The sequence below is a fragment of the Triticum aestivum genome, chromosome 4A (genome assembly GCF_018294505.1).
Source record: "Triticum aestivum cultivar Chinese Spring chromosome 4A, IWGSC CS RefSeq v2.1, whole genome shotgun sequence".
Taxonomy (NCBI): Eukaryota; Viridiplantae; Streptophyta; class Magnoliopsida; order Poales; family Poaceae; genus Triticum; species Triticum aestivum.
Genome location: NC_057803.1, coordinates 1407676 through 1418528, shown reverse-complemented (window position 1 = coordinate 1418528; position 10853 = coordinate 1407676).

Sequence of the window (10853 nt, the reverse complement as noted above, 5' to 3'; positions counted from 1 at the left end):
ATAATTGACATGTGTAATGCCTTCTAGCCGGATTGTAGATCGTTTGTCATGGCCGACCTTTTCGCTTCAACCTCGGGACCTGACGGTCCGGAGTGTGTCCGAATACCCTCGCGGTTATATAAGAACCGGGGTATGCATGGAGACCAGGCGTAGGGGTCATTAGTGCTTGAACAGACAAGTGCCCAACTAGTTATGTTATATTACATGGTTAGTAAGAAACATCTTCCAGGGAGAATAGTTCCGTTAGGGGTTCCTTTCCCTGGGAGGCATGCCCTAAAGTGCATGTCCATTCTGCGAAAAGAGACGCAGGAAAAACATCTGGGGGCGTATAGATAAATAAGTGAAAAAAGATCATCTTTAGTTCACCGACCGAATATTCCCTTAAGAACGCTAGCTTTCGGCTTCACCCAGTCTGAGGTACACATCCGGCTGACCCGGCAGTAACAATCGCAGAGGTGCTCCCTTTACCACCTAGCCGAACAATCGGGAACGTAGGGGTAAGCACAGGAGCCAGGCAACCCAGCTTGGCCAAAACTTAAGTCATATCGATGCATATAATGGTGAATAAAAGGTACATGCGGAAGTGTGACACATGTGTTGGGCATGAAGCCCGTATAAATAAGCTTCTGTTTAAAGAAGCCCCCAGGTTTAACGAGCGCGGATAGCGCATCACTGTATGAGCCTTTAAAGGCTATAAGAGAGAGAGAGGGGAGAAGGAGAGAAATGTAAGACAGAAAGTATATAAAAATGGACAGAGGAAGGAGACGAACACAGAGTCCGGCGCTAGGCGTAGAATCTTCGGAGACGGGCTGCGTTCCATGGGTTCGGCTCGAGTCGGTTATCCGATGCATCTCGCAGGCGGTACGCTCCACCAGTCAGGACTTGGTCAATTATGAAGGGACCTTCCCACTTGGGCTTGAGTTTGTCCTTTTTCTTGTCCGGCAGGCGTAGAACTAATTCGCCAACGTTGTAATTTTTGGCCCGTACTTCTCTGCTTTGGTATCTTCGAGCCTGCTGTTGATAGAATGCGGAACGGGCTTTTGCCACGTCGCGCTCCTCCTCCAAGGCGTCCAAACTGTCCTGCCGATCGAGCTCGGCTTCTCTTTCTTCGTACATGCGCACTCGAGGTGAGTCATGAATTATGTCGCAGGGCAAAACTGCCTCTGCGCCGTACACCATGAAGAATGGTGTGTATCCGGTGGTGCGATTCGGCGTGGTCCGCAGCCCCCAGAGTACGGAGTCGAGCTCCTCTACCCAGTGCGTATTAGATTCCTTAAGGGACCGCACTAATCTGGGTTTGATGCCGCTCATGATAAGACCATTTGCACGTTCGACCTGGCCGTTAGTTTGTGGGTGATAGACGGAAGCATAATCGAGCTTGATGCCCATGTTTTTGCACCAGAGTTTTACCTCGTCGGCCGTAAAGTTCGTGCCGTTATCAGTGATGATGATGTGGGGGACGCCGTAACGGTGTACAACCCCGGATATAAAGTCTATCACCGGTCCGGATTCGGCCGTCTTAACAGGCTTGGCTTCTATCCATTTGGTGAACTTATCCACCATGACCAGTAAGTATTTTTTCTTGTGGGTTCCGCCTTTAAGGGGTCCAACCATGTCAAGCCCCCAGACCGCGAAGGGCCAAGTGATGGGGATAGTTTGGAGGGCGGTGGGTGGCATATGGCTTTGGTTTGCATAAAGCTGGCAACCGACACATCGTTGGACTAAGTCTTGGGCGTCTGCCCGGGCCGTCGGCCAATAAAAGCCTGTACGGAAGGCCTTGCTTACAAGGGATCGAGCTGCAGCATGATGACCGCCGAGTCCGGCATGAATTTCAGCCAGGAGGTTCCGCCCTTCCTCTTCGGAGATGCACCTTTGAAGGACTCCGGTAGTGCTTTTCTTATAAAGCTCTCCCTCATGGACTTTATAGGCTTTAGATCGCCGCACTATGCAGCGTGCCTCATTTTGGTCCTTGGGGAGTTCCTGCCTGGTAAGGTAGGCGAGGAATGGTTCTGTCCACGGGGCGATGACGACCATTATTACGTGGGCTGAAGGTGTTATTTCATTGGCAGAGCCTCCAATTATGTCAGAGTGTTCGGTGTCGGGCAGTGCGGTTGGGTCCGGGCTGTTATTGCCAGGTTCCCCTTCCCATACTACGGACGGCTTGAACAGCCTTTCCAAGAAGATGTTGGGGGGGACTACATCGCGTTTTGCGCCGATGCGTGCCAGGACATCTGCCGCCTGATTATTTTCCCGGGCTATATGGTGAAATTCGAGCCCTTCGAACCGAGCTGACATTTTTAGGACGGCGTTGCGATAAGCTGCCATTTTTGGTTCCTTGGCATCAAAGTCTCCATTTATTTGGGATATTGCGAGGTTCGAGTCCCCGCGCACCTCTAGGCGTTGAATGCCCATGGATACTGCCATCCGGAGACCATGTAAAAGGGCCTCATATTCGGCTGCGTTGTTGGAGTCTCTGTACATTATCTGGAGTACGTATTGAACTGTGTCTCCTGTGGGGGACGTCAAAACGACGCCAGCCCCTAGACCGGCCAACATTTTGGAGCCGTCGAAGTGCATGACCTAGTTTGAATATGTGCCGTACTCTTTAGGGAGTTCGGCCTCCGTCCATTCTGGGACGAAGTCGACCAAGACTTGCGACTTGATAGCTCCCCGTGGATTGTAAGTTATGTCGAACGGGAGGAGCTCAATGGCCCATTTTGCAATCCGGCCCGTCGCGTCGCGGTTGTTTATAATATCGTTAAGTGGCACTTCCGAGGCTACTGTTATTGAACACTCTTGAAAGTAGTGTCGCAGCTTCCGGGATGCCATAAATACCGCGTACGCAATCTTTTGATAATGCGGGTACCGTGACTTGCACGGAGTAAGGACAGTGGACACATAGTAGACCGGCTTTTGAAGGGGGAATTTGTGTCCGTCCGTTTCTCGTTCGACGACGAGCACTGCGCTTACGACCTGATGGGTTGCTGCAATGTATAATAGCATTGGTTCGCCAATGTTTGGCGCGGCCAGGACTGGGTTTGTTGCCAAGATGGCTTTTATTTCGTCGAGTCCGGCCGTGGCTGCATCCGTCCACTCGAAGTGTTCGGTGCGCCGAAGGAGGCGGTAAAGGGGTAGGGCCTTTTCTCCCAAGCGGGAGATAAAGCGGCTTAGAGCCGCCACGCATCCGGTTAATTTTTGTATTTGTTTGAGGTCCTTCGGGATATCCAATTGTGACAGAGCTCGGATCTTGGCTGGATTTGCTTCAATTCCTCTACCGGATACAATGAAGCCCAAGAGCTTTCCGGCTGGAACGCCGAAAACGCATTTTTCCGGGTTGAGCTTGATGTCGTATGTTCGGAGGTTACCGAATGTTAGCCTCAAGTCGTCTACTAGAGATTCGACATGTCTTGTTTTAACGACCACATCATCTACGTATGCCTCCACTGTTTTGCCGATCTGGTTTGCCAGACATGTCTGAATCATGCGCTGATATGTTGCGCCGGCGTTTTTGAGCCCGAAGGGCATTGTGTTGAAGCAGAATGGGCCGTATGGTGTGATGAATGCCGTTGCGGCTTGGTCTGACTCTGCCATCTTTATTTGATGGTAGCCGGAGTATGCGTCGAGGAAACACAACGAATCGTGTCCTGCGGTAGCGTCGATAATTTGATCGATGCGGGGGAGAGGGAAGGGATCCTTTGGGCAAGCCTTGTTAAGGTCTTTAAAATCAACGCACAGGCGCCAGGATTTGTCCTTCTTTGGTACCATCACCAGGTTTGCTAGCCAGTCCGGGTGTTTTATATCTTTGATGAATCCGGCCTCCAATAGCTTGGCTAGTTCCTCTCCCATGGCCTGTCTCTTAGGTTCGGAAAAACGCCGAAGAGCCTGTTTGACTGGCTTGAATCCTTTTAGGATATTTAAGCTGTGTTCGGCCAGCCTGCGTGGGATTCCTGGCATGTCTGAAGGGTGCCAGGCGAAAATGTCCCAGTTCTCTCGTAGGAACTCTCGCAGTGCGGCGTCTACATCAGGGTTTAACTGTGCCCCGATGGAAGCTGTTTTATTGGGGTCCGTTGGATGGACCTGGAATTTGACTATTTCGTCCGCCGGTTTAAAGGAGGTGGACTTGGATCTTTTGTCGAGTATCACATCGTCCCTATTCACCATGGAGCGCAGCGCAGTCAGTTCCTCAGCCGCTAGGGCTTCGGATAGCGCCTCGAGGGCCAGTGCGGCTGTCTTGTTTTCGGCGCGGAGTGCTATGTCCGGATCACTAGCGAGAGTGATGATTCCGTTAGGCCCGGGCATCTTGAGCTTCATGTACCCGTAATGGGGTATTGCTTGGAAGATTGTAAACGCTTCCCGCCCTAGCAGAGCGTGATATCCGCTACTGAACGGGGCCACTTGGAACGTGACCTCTTCGGACCTGTAATTATCCGGCGTGCCGAACACCACATCTAGTGTGATTTTTCCTGTACAGCGCGCTTCCCGACTGGGGATTATTCCTCTAAAGGTTATGCTGCTTCGCTCAATGCGGTTCCAGTCTATTTCCATTTTTTGAAGGGTTTCCTCATAAATGAGGTTCAATCCGCTGCCGCCATCCATGAGTACCTTGGTAAGACGAAAGCCGTCCACTATTGGACTGAGGACCAATGCGGCTGGTGCTCGGGCTGTTCGGAATTTAGGTTCATCACTGGCGTTAAAAGTAATAGCCGTGTCACTCCATGGGTTTATTGTTGCTACTTGGTAGACTTCGGCAAGGCTGCGGAGTGTTCTTTTCGCATATTATTTGATGCGAAAGTCTCGAAGACTGTTAATACCGTACTGGTGTCTCTGGGGTGGCTTTCTGTGGCTTATGGAATTAGAAGATCTTCGCCAATTTTTGCCACCTGCCGGAGTATCCAACATGCTCTAAGGCTATGAGTTGGTGTGGCGCCCTCTGCACTGTGAATTTTACAGGGTCCATTAAGCCATCCTTCCAGCACGGTTCCGTGCCCTGTAGAGGGCTTTTGCTTTTTGGTATTGAACCCGGGTGTCTGGCGATGATGCACCCTTTTATTTCGGACTGGGTTTGTATTCAAGGCCGGATTGTCCCAAAATTTTATTTCGGTTTTCCAGGCGCTTTCCATCGCACAGTACTTTCGTACTATGGACGCCAAGTCAGCGAAGCGTGTAATATCACGGCGACTTATGGCGTTGAGGATTCCCTTGTCCGTGCAATTATTGCAGAAGAATGAAATTGCGTCTTCCCCGTGGCAGTCTTTTATCCTGTTCATAACCAGGAGGAATCTGGCCCAGTAATGATGTATTGTTTCTTCAGGCTCTTGCCTAATTTGGGATAGATCACTTATGTACGGGTGGGTGGGTGGAATCAAATCCGAAACCTCACCCAATCTGAGACCCAGGGGCCAAGGAGTTTCCGAACTCGGAAGTTTGGATTCTTGGATGCTGTCCAATGAATCTAGCCCGTCGCCTGACTTTAAGTTCAGGTCTTGAGTGATGTCCTCCCCTCCGCGGGTATCCGGCTTGGAGGGATCGGGAATCCGGACATAGCTAGTCCTTAAGATAGATGAAGGGTCGCCGCACTGTCCCTCTACCACGGCAACGTGATGGGTGACCTGGGGAGAGTTAATCTCTCTCAGATCGGGTTTAGGCCCAATCTGGTCGTAATCCGTAGCGACTCCCAGGGCGGCGAAGCGATCCAAGAGCTCGTTTAGGGAAGAGAGCTCCATTGGATCTAGCTGCTCGGCGAATTCCGAGCTGACGTGAAGATTGCTTTCGATGACCCGAGAGGTCATCGTCGGCGCAGCAGCCGAACGGGCGGTCATAAGGAAACCACCTAGCCTGAGAGTCTGGCCGACAGCCAAAGCTCCCTTAGCAACGGTGCCGTCTTTAAAGACGGGATGAGGCATCCTTCCTGATGGCGACGGCACAGAGGAACTCTCAATGAAAGCACCAATGTCGGTGTCAAAACCGGCGGATCTCGGGTAGGGGGTCCCGAACTGTGCGTCTAGGCGGATGGTAACTGGAGGCAGGGGACACGATGTTTTACCCAGGTTCGGGCCCTCTTGATGGAGGTAAAACCCTACGTCCTGCTTGATTAATATTGATGATATGGGTAGTACAAGAGTAGATCTACCACGAGATCAAAGAGGCTAAACCCTAGAAGCTAGCCTATGGTATGATTGTTGTTCCTACGGACTAAAACCCTCCGGTTTATATAGACATCGGAGAGGGCTAGGGTTACACAGAGTCGGTTACAATGGTAGGAAATCTACATATCCGTATCGCCAAGCTTGCCTTCCACGCCAAGGAAAGTCCCTTCCGGACACGGGACGCAGTCTTCAATTGTATCTTCATAGTCTAGGAGTCCGGCCGAAGGTATAGTCCGGCTATCCGGACACCCCCTAATCCAGGACTCCCTCACACCCACTTAGTTTCTTTTTGAGCTTTCATATACTTACAGCTCTAGTGCATCCGTTGCATGGCAATCCCTACTCACTCACATTGATATCTATTGATGGGCATCTCCATAGCCCATTGATATGCCTAGTTGATGTGAGACTATCTTCTCCTTTTTGTCTTCTCCACAACAACCATTCTATTCCACCTATAGTGCTATATCCATGGCTCACGCTCATGTATTGCATGAAGATTGAAAAAGTTTTGAAAAAGTTAGAGTATGAAACAATTTCTTGGCTTGTCATCGGGGTTGTGCATGATTTAAATATTTTGTGTGGTGAAGATAGAGCATAGCCAGACTATATGATTTGGTAGGGATAACTTTCTTTGGCCATGTTATTTTGAGAAGACATAATTGCTTTGTTAGTATGCTTGAAGTATTATTATTTTTATGTCAATATGAACTTTTGTCTTGAATCTTTCGAATCTAAATATTCATATCACAATTAAGAAGATTTGCATTGAAATTATGCCAAGTAGCACTCCGCATCAAAAATTCTCTTTTTATCATTTACCTACTCGAGGACGAGCAGGAATTAAGCTTGGGGATGCCTGATATGTCTCCAACGTATCTATAATTTTTGATTGCTCCATGCTATATTATCTACTGTTTTGGACTATATTGGGCTTTATTTTCCACTTTTATATTATTTTTGGGACTAACCTATTAACCGGAGGCCCAACCCAGAATTGCTGTTTTTTGCATATTTCAGTGTTTCGAAGAAACGGAATATCAAACGGAGTCCAAATGGAATAAAACCTTCGGGAACGTGATTTTCTCACCGAACGTGATCCAGGAGACTTGGACCCTGCTCCAAGGAACAAAAGAGGCGGTCACGAGGGTGAGGGGAGCCCCCCTAGGGCGGGCCCCCTGCCTCGTGGGCCCCTTGGTGCTCCTTCGGCGTACTCCTTCCTCCTATATATACCTACGTACCCCCAAATGATCAAAACAAGGAGCGAAAAACCTAATTCCACCGCCGCAACTTTCTGTATCCACGAGATCCCATCTTGGGGCCTGTTCCAGAGCTCCGCCGGAAGAGGGCCGTCATCACGGAGGGCTTCTACATCATCATAGCCTCTTCGATGAAGTGTGAGTAGTTTACCTCAGACCTTCGGGTCCATATTTAGTAACTAGATGGCTTCTTCTCTCTCTTTGAATCTCAAAACAAAGTTCTGCCCCTTTCTTGTGGAGATCTATTCGATGTAATCTTCTTTTTGCGGTGTGTTTGTTGAGACTGATGAATTGTGGGTTTATGATCAATTCTATCTATGAATAATATTTGAATCTTCTCTGAATTCTTTTATGTATGATTGGTTATCTTTGCAAGTCTCTTCGAATTATCCGTTTGGTTTGGCCAACTAGATTGGTAGTTCTTGCCATGGGAGAAGTGCTTAGCTTTGGGTTCGATCTTGCGGTGTCCTTTCCCAGTGACAGAAGGGGCAGCAAGGCACGTATTGTATCTTTGCCATCGAGGATAACAAGATGGGGTTTATTTCATATTGCATGAATTTATCTCTCTACATCATGTCATCTTGCTTAAGGCGTTACTCTGTTTTTAACTTAATACTCTAGATGCATGCTGGATAGCGGTCGATGAGTGGAGTAATAGTAGTAGATGCAGAATCGTTTCGGTCTACTTGTCACGGACGTGATGCCTATATACATGATCATGCCTAGATATTTTCATAACTATGCTCAATTCTGTCAATTGCTCAACAGTAATTTTTTCACCCAGCGTAGAATACTTATGCTCTTGAGAGAAGCCACTAGTGAAACCTATAGCCCCCGGGTCTATTCTCATCATATCAATCTCCATTACTTTAATCTTGCTTGCTTTTTTACTTTGCCTTTACTTTTTTACTTTGCATCTTTATACCAAAAATACCAAAAATATTATATCTATCAGATCTCACTCTCGTAAGTGACCGTGAAGGGATTGACAACCCCTAATCGCGTTGGTTGCGAGTAGCTATCGTTTTGTGCAGGTACGAGGGACTTGAGCGTGGCCTCCTACTGGATTGATACCTTGGTTCTCAAAAACTAAGGGAAATACTTACACTACTCTGCTGCATCATCCCTTCCTCTTACTGGAAAACCAACGCAAGCTCAAGACGTAGCACTGGGCCCCACATGTCAGTGACTGATTAGCTTAACTAATTATTTTTATTTATAAAAACGTTTATTTAGCAAAATATGCAGTGGGGCCCGCGTGTCAGTGGCACTGAGTGCCTAGTCAGCATAGTTGACCATGGTTAACATGGTCAACCGGGTCCAGGGGCCCACGGGGTAGTGACCAGGGGAGTGGCCCTGACTGGCCACGTCGGCAGGGCGCTGGAGAAGGCTCCGGCGACCTCTCCCACGACGGCACATCGCCGAAGACGGCCGGGATTCGCCTACAGGGGACCAACACGGGCGCGAGCGGGCGCGTTCAAACGGGGAGAGCCCGCCGCGTCGCGTGGTGAGGCCGGCCGGAACTGGAGCTGCCGGAAATGGCGCCGGTGACGAGTGGATGTGGTGGTGGCGTTCGGGAGCGCATCGGGAAAAGCCTACGAGGCGCTTAAAATGAGCGCTGTGACGCACGTTCGAACGAGGGGAGCCGCACACATCCAATGCCGGCGGTCCCGCGTGCTGGGATGGCCTAGAGCCATGGCAGTGCTGACCGGAGCGGCGCCGGAGTTCGTACGTCGATGGATTCAAGCGTCCTGGGCACGTCAAGGGTGGCGGAGGGGCGTGTTGAGCAGCTAGGAGCTCCAGGAGCTCGATGGTGGTGTTAGCGCGGCGCGAGAAGCATCAGGGTGACGGCAATGAGCTCAACGGCGGAGCTCGGCTCGGCCATGGCGGGTCCAGCCGCTCCGGGCGCGTACGAGAGCAAAAGAGAGAGGGGGGAGGAGTGTAGCTCACAGTGAGCTTGCAGATGTGCTCAGTGGGCTCGGGGGAGGCGCGAGGTGGCCAAATTCGACGTCGGCGTTCGTCGGAGCAGAGGAGGAGGAAGACATCATAGCGGACTCTCCAGTGATGCCCGGCCCGCTTGGGTGGTCGGTGACGACGAGGCAAACGACGGCCGTGCTCCCGGGCATGAGGCGGCCGGTGGCGGCATGGAGCAGCAACGCGGCGGCGACGGCGCTCGGGTGAATGGGGATCTAAGGAGCGGGGAGGCAGAGGAGAGCGGGGGAGTGGGTGCAGGTAGGTAGGGGGAGGAGGTCCGAGGCGTCGGCCTCGCCCTTATCCTGTTTGGGCGTCGCCGGCGAGGAGGTGCGGTAGCGCCTGGACGCACCCCTTCCCCGTGGTCGGAGGAACAGGAAGGGGAGCGACCGAGGAGGGGGGACTGGGCCGCTCTAGCTGGGCCAGCTGGCTCGGCTGGGACAAGGCCCAGGGGGTAGGGGCTTTCTCTCTCTCTCTACTTTTCCTTTTCTTTTACTATTTTTTAAACTTCTTTGCTTTCTTTTATTTCCAAAAAGCAAAACAGTTTTATAATTTATAAAACTTACACCTAAATATTATAACTATTTAGGACATTGAACAACAAGTTTGAAACCAAAATAAATTAGTTTAGCATTTTTTAACTCAAAAGCATTTAATTTAATTGCTTTAGCCACTATTTAAATTAGTTTAGGGCACTTAGACATTTTGCAAAAATGTTGGTTCACCACCAATACTATCAAAAGAATATTTGCCACATGATGAACATTTTAGTTTTCATGTTTGAGAAACTTTGAATTTCACTTAACATTTGAGTTTGAATTTGACTGGAATTTGAAATGAGATATTGATCAAAGTGACTAAGCACTTCTTTAGCAAAATGATTTGCTTGATCTCAGGGATTACTGTAGCATCATTACACCGGGGTGTTACAAATCTCCTCCACTACAAGAAATATCGTCCCGAGATTTAAGAGGTGGAGTAAAGAGGAAACTTTTGGTGATGAAATTCTAATGGATCTTCTCGTGCTTGGTTGCTCTTCTCGAAGAAGCTGATCCCTCTCGTTGATGTCTTCATTTTGCTGCATCAGGGCATCACGGATCAAAACGGTTGAAAACGTACCAAATTATCAGATTTTTGTTGGTAAGTTGCTACCGGAGGTGCATATAGATGCACAGACTACCCTCGAAGCATGAAATGGCAGAAACAATTTTGGAATATGTCGATGACACTTCATTAATAAGTTTTCAGTTTTGAACAAAGTGAAAATCTGTAATGATGGATCTAAAGGGAACAAAGTTGGTGATGAAATTGTATGATTACTAGTTATAAGTCGTTATACAAGATCCATATGGTCAAACATACAACTTTCGAAGCTTGAGAAGAAATGCTGGTGGAATGTCTAAATGATGCTATTTAAGTAAGTTTCCAATTAGCGAATAAGAAATTGATGGTAGCGGATCAAAAGTTTATGAAAAGG